The sequence below is a fragment of the Phasianus colchicus genome, unplaced genomic scaffold (genome assembly GCF_987193195.1).
Source record: "Phasianus colchicus unplaced genomic scaffold, bPhaCol1.hap1.1 HAP1_SCAFFOLD_44, whole genome shotgun sequence".
Lineage (NCBI taxonomy): Eukaryota > Metazoa > Chordata > Aves > Galliformes > Phasianidae > Phasianus > Phasianus colchicus.
Window position 1 is genome coordinate 861,741 of NW_028325224.1, and position 18,746 is coordinate 880,486.

The following is an 18,746-nucleotide window of genomic DNA, read 5'->3' on the forward strand; positions in this document are numbered from 1 at the left end:
CCTAGGAATCAGCCCGGAGAAAGTAATTCTGGGGAAGCCAGAGACACTGCAAGTCTCAACGCAGCTCCCACAAGAGCGGTGGTGTTAAATCGCACAGAATCATAGAGCCATAGAATTGCTCAGGTTGGAAAAGACATTAGAGATCACCGAGTCCAACCGCAACCTGACCATACTCCCCTCACTCTAACAACCCACCACTAAATCATGTCCCTGAGCACCACAGCCAGACGTCTTTTGGACGCATTCAGGGACGGTCAGGGACACATCCCCGCTTAGCCAGGGCTGCTGAAGGATGATGGAGAGCGGCTTTGCAGCCACATCTGCCAACTCCCTCAGCACCCCCGGCTGCAATCCATCCGGCCCCATGGACTTGTGGGTGTGCAGCTTTCGGAGCAGGTCCAAAGCCATCTCGCCGTGGGTTATGCCTATTCTGTTCCCCATCCCTATCTACCAGCACAAAGGGCTGTGTGCCTCACTGGGAAGGACTGAGGCAAAGAAGGCACTGAGTACCTCAGCCTGATCCTGATCCTTGCTCGCTGCGTTCCCCCCTGCGTCCAACAGGAGATGGAGATTCCCCTTCCCTTTCTTCCCTTCCCCTTCCCCTTCCCCTTCCCTTTCCCTTCCTTCCCTTCCCTTTCCTCCCTCCCTTCCCCCCTTCCTCCCTTCTTCCTTTCTCTCTCTCTCTCTTTCCTGTCTTTCTTCCCTTTCTTTGCCCTTCTTTCTTCTCTTTTTCACTTTCTTCCCTTCCTTTCCCTGCTTCCTTTCAGCCTAGCTCTCACCGTGTTGTCCAGATCCCGGTGCTCCTTTTTCCATATCTCCACGTTCTGCCCGGATCCCAGCGTTCCACTGCGTCTCCCTGCGGATCTCCCACCCCACAGCCCCACTCCCTCCGGGCCGCCATCCCCGGAGCTCCGCCCTTCCCCTCCCCCAGCTCCGCAGGAGATCCCTGAGAGCTCTCCGTTCCCCCCCACTCATCTTCGCCCCCCGCCGTCCCTCCAGCCCCACTCCGGCTTCAGGCCGTGCGTGCAGGCCGCGTTGCCGTGGCGACGGCGCATGCGCGACGGCGTCGCCGGAGCGACGGCGCCTCAGCGCGCCTGCGCCGCTCCGTCGCCGCGGCGCCTGCGCCGTCCCCGCCGAGTGACGTCATCAGCCCCGCGACCCGAGCGGGAGGCGGCCGTGCGGAAGTGGTGCGGGGCACCGCGGGGCTCCGAGCGCCGCCTCGGCTTCGACGGGTGGGCGTTCGGGGGGGCACCGGGGCGGGGGCCGGGGTGAAGGGGGTTTGGGGCCGCGTGCCGCTCCGCGTTGGCCCCGTGGGGTCTCTGTGCCGCTCGGGGCTTCCGCTCGGCGGGGGCGGCTGCCCTGTGTCTCCCCGCCTCCCCCACCCCGTGTGTTTCACTGCCCTCCTCCCCTCCCCCTGCCGCTGGTCGCCCACAACCCCCCCGTCCCTCCGTGTGACCCCCGGGGTTGCACCTCCGCCCCCCCGTTTACTCCCCTTCCAGTTCCCCCGTTCTGATCACTGTAGTCCTCTTCTACCCCTCCCCTCTGTGCCTCCCCCATTCTGACCCCCAGGGTCCACCTGTCTGCACCTTCCCCCCCCGATCCCTCCCCAGCCCCCCGTTCTAAATCCCTCGTGTCCCCCCACCCCCTCACGAGTCTCCCCATTCTGTCCCCGAGAGTTCCCCCACTTTCCCAGTCCCCTCTATCTGACCCCCAGAATCCCCTCTCCTCCCCCAGGTACTCCCACTCCAATTCCCCCATTCTGATCCACAGAGCCTCCGATTATTCCCCTATTCCCCTCTCTTTGACCCCCAGGGTCCCATGTCCTCCCTTCTCCCCCCACCTCCTGGCCCCTTTTTCTGACCTTAGAGCCCCCTGTACCCCCCCCGTGTACTCCTCCCTGACCCCTGGAGTCTGTTTCCCCCACTTGGACCTCCATTCCCCCCAACCGGACTCCTTTTCTGTCCAGTAGAAGCCCCCGCAACCCCTGGCTCTCTCCTCCCACCCCTCCCTCCGGCCTCAGATGCACTTCCTGCCTTGTAGAGGCTCTGTTCACCCCTTTCCCTTCCACAGCCCACTAAATTCCCCTCCAACTCTTTTTCAACCCCATAGGCAAGCCACTCTCCTCTTCTCCCCCCAGTACTCCCCTGAGGTCTACCCCAGACTCCCCTTCCAACCCGTAGAAGCCCCCCACAACCACCCAGATTTCCCCTGCCACCCTCTCTCCACTCCTATACCCCCTTTCCTCCCAGTAGAGACCCCACTCACCTTTTTTTTCCCCCTCACAATCCCCTGTCCACTCCCAGACCCCCCTTTCTGCCCTACAAAAGCCCCCTTTTCCCCTTTCAACCCCTCAAGTTCCCCTCCAAAATATTCCCCACCACAGTGTACCCCTCCACCCCCAGATCCCCTTTCCACTCACAGAAGCCTTTCTCCCCTTTTCCCCCTCAAAATCCCCTCTCTCTACCCTCAGGCCCCCTTTCCACATCACAGGGCTTCGGGCTCACTACAATTCCCCAGTTTCCCTGTTCCACCCTTTCTCCAACTCCAGACCCTGTTTCCACCTGATAGAAGCCCCACTCACACCTTTCCCCCCATAGATCCCAGAGATGTCCCAGAGGGGTACTCTATGTCAATCTCATACTGTGTCAATTTTGTTGTATTTTTTCCCCGCTTCCTTTCAGAAATGGATGGTTCTCGCCAATCCCCCGTGCTAGGCACCAAGGAAACAACTCTCCCCAGGGCCACCAGGTGACACCAGGACAACCACTGGCGGTGCCAGCACTGGGACAACCACCTGTCCCCAAAGTTCTCACTGTCACTGTGACCGTGGAACCCGGGGCCGTACCAACGTACCTCGAGAGCCCCATCAGCATCCTGCAGCTCCTGGAGCCGGGTGACGCTGTCACCCTGGCTGTCCAAGACTGTCCCCAGCTGTCTCCCCTGCCATGGTGGCACAACTGCAGCGCGGTGACATCCTCATCGAAGAGGTGGCGAGGAGGGGTTCAGGGAGGGGGGCTGGGGACAGTTGGGGGACACGTGGGCTGTGACATGGGGTTGGTGGTGTCACCTTCACTGGATGGCACTGGGTGTCACTGAGTGTCACTGTCTTCAGGGGACACCGTGACACAGGGTGACCTCGATGTGGAACAGCCGTGACGCTGTTCCACATCAAAATACAACAGAATACAACAAAATATAAGAAAATTGACGTATTTATTTTAATGGGAACAGACATTTTTGGGGGCAATCTCACGGGGACAGAGCAGCCCGAGAACATGTCACTATGTGAGGTTGTCCTGAAAATCCCCATTCGAGAACTCTGGAGCACAGCAGGAACCACTAGGGACACTCTGGTCACCCCGACACCCGTCTGGGACATCTCCAGACCCTTCTGGATGAGTCCAGGAGCCCCAGACACCTCAAGACATCTCTGGGACATCTCCAGAGCCTTTCAGAAGACTACAGATCCTTGCAGAAGAATACAGGACCCTCTGAACCCACTTGAGGACTCCGTGGACCCCACAGGCTCATTCCGGGACATCTGCAGGCCCTTCTGGATGAATCCGAGGACTCCCTGGATCAACGTGAGGATCCCCTGGACCCTCCAAGTTCTCTCTGGGAATCCCCAGACCCTTCTGGATGAATCCAGGACCACTCAGCCCCACATGACGATTCTCTGGACCCTACCAGACTCTACTGGTGGGACATCTCCAGATCATCCCAGTGGCTCCTGGGAACTCCTGGGCCCATCCTCGGAGCTTCCAGGTCCTTCAAGGGATCCCTGGGACTATCCTGGACACCCCCTGGGCACCCTCAAGACCCTACCTGGACATCTGCAGACCCTTCTGGATGAATCCAAGGACTCCCTGGACCTACCTGGGCCCCCCCCCGCACGCCCCAAACCCCTCCAGGACATCTCCAGATTCTTCTCCATGACTCCAGGGGTGGATAGGGGAGGTCGTGGGAGGGAGAAAGGGGTTAGTGAAGCTTCTAGAGGTGGAAAGAAAATCCGGGGGTGGATAGGGGGGTTGTGGGGAATCCACGGGGGGAGAGGTGTGAGCGGGGCTTCTGTGAGGTGGAAACGGGGTCTGGAGCTGGAGAAAGGGTGGAACAGGGAAACTGGGGGATTGTGGCGTGCACCGTCTGCACGTGCTCTGCAGCATGCCTAGTGCAAGCAGGGAGCAGCAGCGCGGCGGTGGCAGCATGGCACGGGAACCTGCTGTGCTGCAGCGCGAGCCTCCGGTCCTGCTGCTGGGCAGCGCCGGGCGCAGCCTGGCTCCCTGCTCTCCGCACCTCCCTGCAGGGACCGACGGCCGTGCCCGGGATCTGCCCGAGCCTCTTCTGCAGGCTGAGCCGCCCCAGCTCTCCCAGAATCCCGCCCCAACATTTCCCACGCGGTGCTGAGGAGGGCAGGGGACGCGGGGGGAGGAACGGGGCTGGTGGTCGCAGCCCTACGACGCGGCCGTTTGCGCCGCCCCGTCCTTCCCCAGCGGCGGGCACTGGACGCGGTGGGTTCCTGGAGCTGCAGAAACGACCGCGGGCAGAGACGTAGCAAAACGAACGCTGAACGTTTAATCGTTGAACACGCAGAGCAACCCACAGAGAAATGACCGCATTCCCAGCCGGCTCCCATCCGAACGATCGTTCCCCCCTCACAGCTTCCCTCCTCGGGGCCAACACGAAGCGGCTCCACGTCGGCTTCGCGCAGCTCCGGGAGCTCCGCGCGGGGACAGACGGACAGACGGAAAGCGGCGCTTGGAGACGGCAGCTGCGGGGCAGCAGCGCAGCACGGCGCCGCCGACGATCGGAGCCGAGCGAGAAGCGAAGGCGCCCGCCGGACTCCGTGCCGGGCTCGAACGCGAGTCGATCCGTGGGATCGCTCCCTCTCTTTCGGGGCCGCCCGGCTCAGCCGGGAGCCGCTCCCGGGCACCGGGCGGGTCCCGCCGCTCGCGGTCAGCCGCCGCTTCTCGCAGCCCGGCAGCGCCTCGCCGCCACGACGGAGGACGGCGCGGTTCCCCCTCCGAGATCGGCTGCGTTCCGACGGGGGACGGACGGGGGCGGCGGCGGTGCCCGCGGCCGCGGCCGCCGTTGGCGGAGAGCCCGCGCTCGGCCCCGCCTCCTCCGCTCTGCCATTGGTCGGTGTGCCGAGCGGGGCGGGCGCATCGCGCGGGGTCCTTTCCTCCCGCGGTCGCGCCGTCATTGCGTCACCAGCGCGCGCGCCCCGGACGGCCCCGGCCCGGCTGCCCGCGGCGATGCCTGCGGTCGTCGTGGCGCCGGAACTCGGCGCGGCTTCTCTGGAAAAAGGATTTTTGCAGATCAGCTCTCTGGGCGCGCTGCTCCCTCCTGGTTCAGCCCACAGGGTTCCGCCCGTGCAGTGGTTGTTCCCGTGCCTGTTTTCCGAAGCCCCGGCTCCGTGGAGCTGAGCGCTGTTTTGCCGTTGATCTTCGTTGGAGCAGAGATGGATCGTAGGAGGCAGTGCGATCCCACAGAGATGCACCGAGCAGGAGGCAGCAGAAACCTGTTTGTGAGCGGCCGTTTTGAGCCAAACGCGGCGCGGCGCGGTGCGCTGTGGAAGCGCAGGATGGCTGACGTGGGAAGGGACCTCTGGGTCCGCCTGGTCCAGCCCTGCTCCAACAGGGCCACCAGAACTGGTGCCCGGGACACATCCAGCTGGGTTTGGAGATCTCCAGGAGGAGACGCCGCAACCTCTCTGGTCCCTGTGCCAGTGCTGCAGCGCTTACAGTGCAGGAGTGCTCCTGATGTGTGGTGGCAACCTCTGGTCCTGGCGCTGGGCTCCGCTGGATGCAGCCTGGCTCCGTCCTCTGTGCCCCTCCCTGCAGGGATTGGTGGCCGTGGGTGGGATCCCCTGAGCTGCCCTTCTCCAGGCTGAGCAGCCCCTCTCTCTCGGCCTCTTGTGGTAGAAGAGGTGCTCCAGTCCCTTCACCACCTTGGTAGCCCTCCGCTGGACTCTTTCCAGTATGTCCAGCTGTCTCTTGTACTGGGAGCCCAGACCTGGACGCTGTTCTCCAGGTGCAGCCTCACCAGCGTCGAGCAGAGCAAAAGCAATGGTGCAGAATAACGGTCCTTACCTGCTACAAGTCAGGACTAGGGCTATGATGGGAGCACGCTGCTTTATGACTGACATGGAGAACTGCTAGCAAGAGGGCCTGGTGGGCCTGAACACAGATGGCAGGTGGTCCAGCTTTTGTTTCACTGGAAACCAGATAACTCCATTGGCAGCAATGTGGAGAAATGTTCTCCGTGTAGTTGTGTCCCTGTGGCTTCTTTCTGATGTGCTTGGAAAGTCCCACTAGAATAGGCTGCTGCGTGAGACAGAAGCCTGATACATATCACTTGTGTGGGTGGAGTTTTATTATCTCTGTGTTCATCTTTTATGTTTGTTTTTTTTCATTTCAACTCTATGTGTGCATCGGGGCAAGCCTTCCTTTGCTAAATCCTTTTCTTGTGGCCTTAGGCAACAATCAAGGGGGTCTCAGGTTTTAGTGCTGAGCAAGAAGCGCAGGCTCTCAGGAAGGCCATGAAGGGCTTTGGTAAGTCGATCTCCCTCCCTCCTCGGGTCAGCTTTTATTTTTTCCCCAGCACTGGGAATGGCTGCTCTGGTGGTTTGTTAGAGGGAAGCGTAGCTGCTTGCATTGCTCTGCTGCACAGCTGCCCTAAAGATGTTTGGAAAGTGGAAACAGAACTGCCCTTCATGTCCTGAAATGCAGCTGCCCTGGAGGTGTGGGTCCTGGCAGCTTTGTGTGCATAGCTGTAGTCCTGGGGCTGTGGAGAGCTGGCTGTGTAGGGGACTGGAGGTGGCACAAGAGCAGAGGGCACTTGTGATTCTTGTGCGAGCAGCCTGACTAGCTTCCATTTGTTTCTTGCAGGCACGGATGAAGATGCCATCATCGACGTCTTGACCAAACTAAACGTTTCCCAACATCAGTGAGTTCTGGTCACCTCTAAGAGCACCAGTGGCAGGGTAGGTGGTCTGCAGAGATGTGTGAACGTGGCTGTGTCACTTGGGTGAAAAGCAAAAAAAACGACCCAATCTCCCTAAGAGAAAGGTCAGCAGAGACTTTACCTGACCAAGGTTGTTTTGTTCTTGTTCAGTTCAGAGCAGTTGTTGATGCAAGGAGGGTTGGAGCCTGAAGAGGAGTGGTGAACAGCTCAGTTCCTTCTGTCCTCGAAGGCCGTACCTTCTGCCAACTCCTTTCTCCTCTCTTGGCCTTCTAGGATTTGATTGATGACTTGAAGTGACTTGAAGCTGAGTGGGAGTTTTGAGAGAGTGATCACTGGGATGATGACTGCCACCACCATGTATGACGTGCACACACTAAGGAGGGCTGTGAAGGTTTGGAAGTCTTCCTTTCGTATTGCTTAAGTTCTGGCCAAGGACTTACTGCTTTGTTATGTATGTCTTCTTATTTATTGTTAACCTAAATTATTATTAAAGAAACCTGGTTGCACGTCACGAGCAGTTGCTGGTATCTTAAATCTTGCCTTGGTGATTCCTAGGGAGCAGGAACAGATGAAAGTTGCCTGATTGAAACTGTGGCTTCTCACACCGATGAAGAGATTCGTCACATGGATGAGAACCACAAGCTTCGTAAGTAGAGCAAAAGGCCAGGCCTTGTCCTGCTGTCTGACAGTCAGTTTGTGTGTGTGCAGGCAGACGTGAAGAGGAAGGAGTCTGGGGAGCTTTTAGGTGTGACACACTGGCCGACCTGGGTGTTGCTGTTTGTCCAGAGAGAAGCTAGACTAGAATTGCACCAGCAACTGAGCTGGTGTAAATAGAACGGGGAGGAGCGTTCTGTCTGTCAGGGGGATGTGTGGCTCTCTTGCCCGTTTCTTACTGTCTGTGCTTCTTAATTGGAGGCTGTAGCACTAATGATGATGGCTGGAGTGCTGCAGTGATGCTGAGAGCCCTGGGCCCAGTTCTGTACTTAGCAGGTTATGGCTGGTAAATGCTGTGGGCAGCACCCAGGTGGTGGCCCTGCTCCTAATGGGTGCTGTGTGTGTGTTCTTGCTGGAATCTGGCTGCTCCCTTGAGGATGACATCGTATCTGACACATCTTCCATGTTTCGAAGGGTCCTCGTGTCCCTTGCAGCGCTGAGCCACGCTGAGGGGAGGAGGGGGTGAATCTTCAGAGCTGTGGGCACAGCTCTGCACTCAGTGGTGAGGAGCTCCAGGCTGGCTTTTTCTCTCCCTGTGTGTCCCATGGCCTGCTCCTCAAACCCAGCTTCTGCAGGGAGGAGACTCTGACTCTGGGTGTGCATGAGTGCTGTGGGCCCTTTTTTAAACATCCCAGTAAAGTGGGTTGCTGCTTGTTTCAGAAGGAAGCCCGAAGCACACCTGAGCTGTGTTTCACTGTGTTTGTAAGCTAGTGTTCCCTTTGGTGCACTCCATTATCCATCTCCAGCAGCTGTTCCTGAATGGGGAGTTCTCAGGAGTTGTTTCCAGTAGATGCTCTGGTGAACTGAGTCTTCTATCCTTGTGTCTTTGCAGGCAAACAGAGATGGGGGAGTGATGCCTTTGCTCAGCAGGATGCTCAGGTGTGTAAGTAACATGAAGTAATGTGCTTCCCAATCTATTCTTGTGCATGTGATGCGTGGTGAAGAGAAGCCAACCTGTGAAATGGGCATAATGGTTCTAGTCTTGTTTGCAAGTCTCTAATGAGAGGTCTCTAGACAGGCTGGTTACTTGGCAGGGGCAATGACATTTTGGTTGTGGGTTGCCGTGCCTGGTTGGTGCTTGTTGGAAAATATCCCTGATGTAGACAAGTACGGGCCAGCAGTGCTCTAGCTCCAAGGAATTAAAGATCTCCTGTACACCCAGTCTTCTCCATGAGCCTTACTTTGTCATCCATGTCTGTAAGTGCCTATAGGAAGTGGGGGAGAAGAAATGGGGAACAGATGAGGTGCAGTTTATGTCCATCCTCTGTACACGGAACAGGGATCACCTGCTGAGAGGTAGGACCCCTGCACAGTGTCCTGGGTTTTTCTTTCCTTCCTTGTTTGTGTGGGATGCTTTTGTAGGAGCTCCATAGCTGTTCAGGAGATGGGAACTCTTCTGAGGCAGCAGGTGTCCTAGAGAGAGCCCCATTGCATCCATTGCATTTGGGCTGTGTTATTCCCTCCTGAGACTGAAAGGGGCTTCAGAAACCTAAGTACAACTGGCTGTTGCTCCAGCATGGAAGGCAGAGATCATGAAGTGATCTCCACGTCCTTGTAAAGCTCCAACTTGTCAACCTGCTGTCTGAGTGTGGAGCACGACCAGCCGTGCTGCGCTTTGTGTGTACGTTGCCTGTAGGGCTGGAGGTGGGGAAGCTGCCCAGTGACTGCAGAAGGAACTTGAGCTGCACTGTGCCTGGTTACAGGTCAGCCTCATAGTCTTGGTCTGTTTGCCCTGACTGGTGGGAGTGTAAACCATCAGGTGTGTGTGTCAAGCCTTTGCTCTCAGTTAATTGCTGTCATGGAATGGTACCTATGAAAGAATGACTTGTCCATAATGCACATCTCATCAGCTCTGCCTGATGTCTCATGCTGAGCTGCCTTGTGCTGGGGTCACGTACCAAATGTGCCAGCACCTCCTGCTGGGACTCCTGGATAGCACTGCCGTTAGAAACTCTGCTGGTGCTGCCTTCATGATGTGAAATTCTCTACCAGCCTCTGAGATACAACTTCCTCCCAAGCCCTGCGCTCCTGTCTGCTAAGCTGTGCGTTCTTATCACTACAGGACGTGGTTCCTGTTTGCTTTTGCAGGTGTTTGTAACTGTTGGTGATGTTGGAAATGTCCAAATAATTTTCCAGGACGGTATCTCTGATAAAGCAGATTTTAGTTGCAGTTGCCATGTTGGGCCTCCTGCAAGCAGGAGCGCGCAGAAAACAGTGCTCCACCTTTTATCCCCTGTTGCCCAACGCTGATCTCTTTCTGCCCTGGTTCCTCACTGGCTGAGTACTGCAGGTTCACACTCTTTCGGGACGCTTCACTGATCACACAAATACCAAGCAAACACAAATCCTTGCCATCCAAACACAAATATCTTAATTGGTGAATTGCCTTCTAACCATGGCTTTCTTAACAAACATCCGATCATCACTTTCGGATGCCTGCTTTACAACATAAACATAAACCTAACCTCTTAATTGTTTAATTACCCCCCTGGCATTTGTGCCCTTTACACTGGGTCATTGTTCTGCTCACCCGTCTGTCCTTGCATAGAGATGAGCTTGGAGGGAGGATAGAGGGGAGTATCCTGGAGTCTGCCTGTGGCATCCTGACATTGCCACAGAGTGGGACAGTTCTGCTTTGTGTAAAGGCCCTGGCTCCTGGAAAGCTTGTTAAATGTATTTCACGTTTGCTGGCTTACCAGTCGTACAATATGTTTTCCAGATCAGAATACTATACCTACATTGTTTAAAAGATTTAAGACCTATTGCAACTTTGTAAGAAAGAATTTGTGGCATAGCTCAGTAATTACGTTTCTAAAAGATGTTACTAATATGTACATGATATTTCTGCTTTTCACACCAGCTACTCCTAAAGACAAGCTACAGAACACAAACGCGTTATGTTCCACTTCTTTAACTCAACTGTCCATCTCAATATCCAGTGCAGAAACAACATGTCTCTCCCACAGCGAATAACACTGTGAAGGCATCACAGAGCGCCTGCTTGTCTCCGCAGTGCTCAGGGGCTTTTCTGAGCTGCAGGCCCCGCACTGCAGCCCCACGGCACAGCCTCACAGCTGGTGACGGACTGAAGCTGGAGAATCCTGGCAGCAGAGGACGCTCCTGCCCCACAGAAGGGCCGGCAGCTCCAGCGCAGCTCCAGCGCCCTCAGTGCTGGAGAGGAGGCTGAGGTGCCTCCAAGCGATGGATGCGGTCCATCCAACCTTCCACCTCGTGTGGTTCACCGTGCAAGGCCAGCAGGAAGAAAGGTGGGCACGGGTAACACTGCATCCAAAGGGACTGCAGAGCTCTCGGGCTGGGAGTCCAGGGTGTGGGGGCCCAGGGGTGCTGTGGGACAGGGGTGAAAGGAGGTGGTGCGTGCCAGTCCTTGGCTGCAGGACTGGTGCTGGTGGCAGGGCCTTGGGTTCTGTGTCTGCAGCACCTATTTGCGGATTGGTGTCTGCTTGGAAGGGATGGGACCCACCTCCCTAAGGGAGGCGAGGATATTTTTGTCAGTAGGATGGCAGCTTCACAAGGGAGGCTTTCAACTAAGAATGGGGAGGGCTGCTGAGCAAAGGGATGGGGTGATGCAAGGGAGAGGGACCAGAAAATGAGCACTTGCAGGAGAGCAAGAAAATGCCTGAAGGCACCATTCTGGGGAGATCCCCAAAGCTCCAGAGGAGGTTCTGGTGGGTAACAGGGGGAGGCTGCTGGGACAGAGGAACAGATGGACAGAGGGACCAATGGAGGAGGGATGGATGGAAAAACGGATTGAAGGATCACTGGATGGATGGAACGATTGTTGGATGAAAGGATGGATGCAAATACAGGTGGATGGAGGGATCAACAGGAAAATATGATTTCTGCCTCAACGAGCAGCGTGCCCCCAGGCCCCACTCCCTCCATGGGGACCAGTGGGGGTGGCCCCGGGGGTACAGGACCCACGTCCCATTGTTTGGAGCCACTCCCTTGGCTGCTAAAGAACCCGGAACCTGTAAGAGGAGTTACACTGTAAAAGGAGGTCTCTTCCCAGGCTAAAACACCTCCCGTGTACATTGAGATAAAGCAAATTAGTAACCGACTCATCTTTTCTTTATGAGTTTAACTTCCAGCCCTGCACTTTCCTTGACAGCACAAGTAGTTCCCAGGCATCCTGGAGTAACCTCCTGCAACAACACTTCAGTTACCTCCTGTGCCTTATTAGTTCTACAAGGGAATGCCTGCAGCCACCCTAAGAAGCTACCAGTACCAACACACAGCAATACCCCCCTTTTCTTGGGAGTTCCGAGAAATCAATTTGCCATTGTTGCCCCAGAAGGCTCCCTTTCCCAGTAGCCCCACTTGTGCCCTGTTCCTGGTACTAGGATTGTCCTTTGTAGTGTCTGTTCCCCGAGTACGTTTTATCACCTTCCTTGGAACCCACTCCCATAAGATACTGAAGGGCATAACAGTGTGTCCATCTGGGCGCGCACCCCTCTGTCAGCTTGCTCTCTTCCCTCCTAAATCATTAATTAGATTCCTGTCCTCTCTGGAATATTTTACAGGTTCCGCCTCAGGTTCAGAGATGTTAAGTTTGCCATCTGGAATTAAAGCCTTTGCCAACTGCCTGTTCTGTCACCTGGTCCACCGTCTTATTTCCAGTTTCCTGCCCAGAGCCTTGTCTTGAGTAAGATTACTTTTAGTAGAGCAAAAGCTTTGAATCACCTTTAAAATACAGAGAAACAAATAATACTGTACTATTTTTTGTTTTATTTTCATATTGTTATTATCAGGTAAAGAGGCAGACAAGTCACATCTCAGAAACGACTTGATTTCAGTGGCCTTAAACGGTCCCTCTGTGATGGTTATTTTCTTACTGACTCGCTGTCAAACACAGCCAGTGGATCTCTGCAGCTTAGAGTTCCTAGCTAAAATGAATTGCATAAATGCAGATTACAAATATTCTTATCTCAGCACACTTTTGAGATGCAATTGGAATGCTCCAAGACCTTCAGTCTACTGTTTTAATCTGACCCAGCTGGAAAACTTCACTATAGTTAGTTTCCTTGATTCCTGTGCAATTTTATTTCAGAACTGAAGCTTGATTTAAACAATTTTTTGCAAAGTCTGAAATGAAAGTTGCATTTCTGCTTATATATAGCTGCTTTGATCCACGGTGAATGAAGTCATAAAACAGAGTATAAGGGGAGTTTCTAAACTGCCTGTTGTTGAGTTCATTGTTGAAGGCAACAGGAGAGCCCAGAATGTGGCTTTTGAGAGTAGATTTGCCTCTGCCTCTTACTGAGTTTTGTATTGCATTTTTCTGTGTGTGCAATTCTTTTGACTCAGAAATACAAGTTATAATGAAGGTGAGGTACTTCACAGCACATTAGAGATTTTCAACAAAAATGCATTTGGAAAACACATTATAAACCTAAATGCTGCAGAAGGACATTGATTAGGATTCTATTTAAGGGCAATAGATTCTATTGTTGCACACAGCCAGAAAATGCTCCTTCTACATTTCATTGATCACCATGTCAGCGCCTCTAGGGATCAGCCCGTCGGTTCATTGCAATAGCAGTACACTGACAAAGTGCTGCTGTAATCCTGGAAACCACGGAATGCTCATGGATTTTGTCAGCCAATTTACAGCCTGGTTTCAGCATTGCTGAATAGGCATTTGTTCTCCAGCAGAACATTTCAGAATCTACAGAACATTGCAAATAACTGCAGTGGAACAGGGAGGAATGGTGAAAACAGATTTCTGCTTAGAATGCTTTCCAATTTAGTAACTAATGCATTTTTACTTTCATAGAATTATCATGAGCTCTAGATATGCAGTTACATTTGAAAATGCTAAACGAGATAGCAAAACTGAATCATAAACACAGGAAACAGATTCTGTATTCAGTTTCCTGCTTTTCTGTCCTGCTAGCATGTTTGTTGTGCTTTCTACCATTTCAGAACCACAGGAGCTAAAACAGTCTGAACAACAAGAGTCCAAATCCTTGTCTTTGGAAGGCCCACCCAGTTACCCAACCCCCAAGCAAAGAAAAAGAAGAATCAAGTCCTCAGTCACCACACATACTCAAGTCAGTCAGCTCTGACATAAAAGCTACCTTTTTCATGCACCTCCACATATGCGTGGGAGAAAAGCGTTCTGGGCATTCAGCAAATGGCTTCCTTCCTTCTGATCACTCAGGCTTTCTGGTGAGAAACTTGATAATGGTTTAAACCAAGCCATTCAGCAAACTCACAGTCCATTGCACACAGTCCTCTTCTGTTGCTGTGGCATCCACAAATGCAGTAAGGTTCCACCCTGGATGGAGGCGCCCAAGTCTCAGGCTCACGAGTTGACCAGCTCTCACAGCTCACTGGGCTGTTCTCACAGCCCTGGCTAACACTGTCCAGGTTAACTGAGTCTTTCCTCCCCGGATTGGGGTTCTCCTCTTCAAAGAGAAATGATGTTAGGTTTCATTTGGTCAAAGCAGGCAAAAATCAATTTGAAAAAAGGCACCTTTCAAATCCAGAAGGTCAACTCCACCTACTCATTCATAAGTTGGTTAATTAAGTGTATGGATTTGCCACAGCTGGGAGCATACCTTCAACCGTTCTATTACTTGCCCTCAAGTCTTACATACCAAAGTACAGCTCTTGCCATCCAGTTTTTCATCATCAAGATTGGGGTGCTGTATTTGGATTCACATTCAATTAGTAATCCAAACTCCAGAAGTTATTTATGATTTCTATCCTTCTCCAGTCTCATATCCTCAAAGGGCACTGCTTTACAGTGGCTGGGCTGGCTCCTGCCTTTAACTTCACTTCCTTTGGGGCTGCATTTTGGCTCTGCCAGGCATCCCTGATAGCCACACTCCTAACTAATTTAGGATTTAAGATCTCAGTAACTTCTGGGGGTACAGCCTTGTTTTTCCCAGTTTGTGCTAAAGCCAGAGGAGGAGGAGATGGTGGGGAGGGAATGGGGGAGATGGGCGATGGGGAGATGGAAGGGTTGGAGGGGGGGGATATAGGGGTTGGAGGTGGGAGGATGGGGGGGAGGAGAGTGGGATGGAGAACAGAGGTGAAAGGATGGATGGAGAAGAGGATGGATGGAGAAGGTGGAAGGAGGGGTGGGCAGAAGTGAAAGGATGGATAAGGGGAGGGATGGAGAACAAGGAAGGAGGGAGGGACACGCACCAGGCCACGTGCTTGGCTCACGTGCTTGGACAGAGAAGGACCACGGCGGCGCTGGAAGCGATGGGCAGAGCCAGCACGGCGTCCCTGCTGCAAAGGGCACTTTTCCTCTCTCCTGCTTTGATTCTCACCAGGCTCTGCAGGGTTTCTTCCACGCCGTACCCGCTCAAAGTGTCATACAGAGCCAAAGTGGAAAACCTGCTTGCAAAACAAGTCTTGGCACAACCAAGATGAACTGCCAAGCTCAGCTCTCTCTACAGAACCAGTTATTTGTGACTACACCTACAACTATCAGCCCCCATCAGACTGGCAAAAGTGCTTCTTCCATCCCAGGATCACTCATCAGTCAGGGGCCTCAGGTAACTGCTACACAGTAAGGTTTCATATTTGCCTTCCCTGTATTTGTTGCAATCCACTGTTTTTAATTATTAAGCTCATTCCTTTCTTCACTGCATGCTTTTTTCATAATTTTTTTTAACAACCCCTCCCACCCAACACCCTTCCAAGCCCCAACTTAACTTTCCTGCTATTCACTGTCTTCTTGATTCTCTTGGCTTTTGCTGCTACTCTTGCCTTGCTTTCCTTTGCAGTGCCATGCACTGCTCTCTCTCTATTTGTTGCCACCCATTCTTTTCTTAGGTGTTCTTCTTTACTTTTTACTTGACTTTCTTTTCTCCTCTTTACCTTTTGTCTCTTTTCTTTATTCAGATTTCCTTTTTGTCTTTTTTCATATGTTATTTTTCTTTTTTTCTTTTCTTTTTTTTCCCCTTTTTTTCTCATTTCCCCCCTTTTTTTTTCTTTTTTTAAATCATAGCTTTTTCTTTAACCCTCCCCTTTTCCTCTTCTCCCACCCCCTACCCTCCCCTTCCCCCTGCCTTAGCCTATCATTACCTTGCCTGCCCTTCACTTACCTTCTCCTCACTTCCTCCTCCTTGATGCTCTTGGCTTTTGCTGCTACCTTGATGCCCAATCTCAACACTTGCCTGCTCTGCTCGCTGCTCTGCCAAGTGGCTCTCAGCTCTGCTCACAGCTTCACGCCTACTGCCTCCCTTCTCTATTCCCTTCTCGTGCCCTCCAGGCTTTTCCTCCCCTTGCTGAGCAAGGCCATGCCCAGTAGCTCCCCTTCGACCTCCTCTGCCCTTTGCCTTCCTCCACAGAGATGCTTGCTTGGCCAGCACTCCTGCCCGCCGCCTAGCCCACAGCCCTCATCTCTTGGGGAGACAGCAAGGTGGCCTGGAGCTACCCACACCTCCTGCCAGGCATGGCTTCTCAGCTTTGCTTCAAGCCCACAACCCAAAGGATTATAACTTACAATAGCAGGTTGAGAGCTGTCTGAGAGACTGTGAGAAAATAAATAGAAGCATTCATTTTCTATACATCAAATAAGTACAAAAATGATGAAGCTAAATGTTCCACAAATTATATTGACTGGTATTAATAAAGAGACATTCACTTCTGAAATACTCAACTACATTTCCATTCGTTGGTACTAGAGATCACGTCTGGACCACAACTGCCCTGGGGATCCTGAAAGGCACCTAAGATTTGTGCACTGTATTTCTGAACTCTCTTCAAGCACTCAGCGAAGCTGAGATGATGGACAGCTGGACTGAAAATGCTGCAGTATCGTACTGATACAAGAATTTCCTGCCTCTGTTTAAGCAGGAGCAGTTTTGAGCACAGAATTATTTCACTGTAACACTTAAATTAGATTACTTCTAAAGCTTTCTGTCAGACGTGGGTTTTAGAGAGGGTTTTTAAAATGAGAGTACAGTACCTGGCAAATCAACCTGTGCCCTATGACCATGGAATCTAACATGCAGGAGTCTGCCATCAGACACAAGTTCCTGAATCACGCAGCAAAATTCAGAAGCAGGGAAAAGCTCTTCATTCACAGTTAGCTTCTAAAAAGTTGTTACGTGCCCGTAACACCTGGGCACAGAACTGTACTTTTGTGCCTACTCACCATGAAATGCCTCCACTGCTGCTTCTGGTCAGCTTAAGGCCTCTTTGTTTAGAGGCTGAATCCAACGTGCTGGCTCTGTTTTACTGATGCAGAGCAGGTTCTGAAAGGCAACCAGAAACGTGAACAGAGGTTATGTTGGAAGCAAAAAAGCAGCAACAGAGCTTCCAGTGCACAGGCAAACCAAATGCACGCTTGGATTCCCTTTTTGCAAAAAGGGAAGCTAAGAATAGAAACTGACATTATTCCCAGTATTTATTTCCTTTTCCATGAAAATTGGAGCTAGGTAACTTGACAGATTCCTTGACCTATGTCTTCCATAGGTGTTTTTCTTTGGACGGTTTTTTGTTTCTCTGTTGTATTTTTCTTCCTTCCCTTCCCCTCCCTACAGACTCCCCTCCTGATATATCAGCAATCCAGAAAGGGCTTCAGGTGCTTATCTTTGATAGCTCGAGGATAAGTGAATTTGAAATTGTACAACTGGTTTCTAAAGAGCTGACCACACAGAGACACAAAGCTTTAAACACGGCTGTGAAAACCAACTCTGCCAACAAATATATGGATTTTTGAGTACTCAATAAAAATAAGTAAATCACAGAATGGTTGAGGTGGGAGACACCTCTGGATCCATGTGCTCAGCAGACTCAGGGCAAGGTTGCTGGGACCACGTCACGACTGCTTTTGGAGATCCCCATGGATCCACCCCACAACCTCTCCAGGCAACCTTTGCCACTGCTCTGACATCTGCACAGCACAGAAGTGCTTCCTGATGGTCAGACAGAACCGGTGTTCCAGGCTGTGCCTACTGCCTCTTGCCCTGGCGCTGGGCACCACCCAAATGAGCCTGTCTCTGACCTCTCTGAGTGCTCTCTTCAGGCCTCTATAGACATTGCACACTTAGGCATCCCAGCTCTCTCAGCCTTACCTCCTACAAGGGATGCTCCAGGACTTTCATCACCATGGTAGCCCTTTTGGAGCCTTTCTTGTACGTTCGAGTGTCAGAGGAGTCAGAATTGGACCAAGCACTCAGGTGCAGACTCACCAACACTGAGCATAGGGGAAGAATCACCTCCCATCACACGCTGGCAATATTCTGCCTAATGCAGCCAGGAAGCCATCAGCCTTCTTAGCGGCAAGGACACAGTGCTAGCTCATGTTCCCCTTGGTGTCCACCAGGAGCCCCAGGCTCTTTCCTGCAGAGCTGCTCTCCAGCCGAGTGCCACCAGCATACACTGGTGCCCGGGCTCGTTTCTCCCCAGATGCAGGACTCTGCACTTCTCAAGGAACTCCATGAGACTCTCTATAATGAAGTTACTCCGGGAGGGATCCTGTTTTAGCAGGGGCGTTGGACTAGGCGATCTCCAGAGGTTCTTTCCAGCCCCTACAGTTCCACGATTCCATGATCCTGTGTCAGCCACCTCACAGCCTGGTGAGTGCACTCTGGATGGCTGCATGGCCCTCTGGTCAGTCAGTCACTGCCCCCAGTTTTGTGCCAGCTGGCAATCTCCTGAGGGTTCGCTCTGCCCCGCTATCCAGATCCTTAGTGAAGATATTAGAACAGGACCCACTACCGACCTCTCAGGAACTCCTATCATTCCTGGCCTCCAGCAAGACTTGCATCACTGAAATCCTCTTAAGTACCCTTTTCTTCTTAAACATTCCCCTCCTATACTTTCTTAGAGATACATGATTTCATTTCCTTCATCAACATTTTAAACCCACTACCCATTTGTCAGGTCCCCATGCCTGGGGGTGCTCTTAGCAAAATGAGATTGTTTAGCTATTATTTAGCAGCTGAACATGAGCTGGATGACGGGGAACGTAACTCCTCTGTTACCTGCTGCTCTTGCAACAAGGAACAGTTATCAGACTGCAGAAACTGAGTGGTTTGAAATCAGAATTGATTCCACACTGTCATTTACTCCATTTTCAGCAT

At 52.7% G+C, this 18,746-nt stretch overlaps 1 long non-coding RNA gene across 2 annotated transcripts; it reads left to right on the top strand.

The window, feature by feature from the left end:
• Positions 1 to 5,236: 5,236 nt before the first annotated feature.
• Positions 5,237 to 18,742, top strand: LOC149912051 (uncharacterized). 2 transcript variants are annotated; one of them, XR_016462427.1, is made up of 7 exons: positions 5,237 to 6,982; positions 7,237 to 7,354; positions 7,519 to 7,609; positions 8,510 to 10,943; positions 11,807 to 12,340; positions 13,621 to 15,206; positions 16,005 to 18,742. It is a non-coding gene; the product is annotated as an uncharacterized LOC149912051 (long non-coding RNA). The 2 variants fall into 2 exon arrangements; XR_016462428.1 differs by having other exon boundaries at positions 13,621 to 13,866; positions 14,982 to 18,742.
• The last annotated feature ends 4 nt before the right edge of the window (positions 18,743 to 18,746 follow it).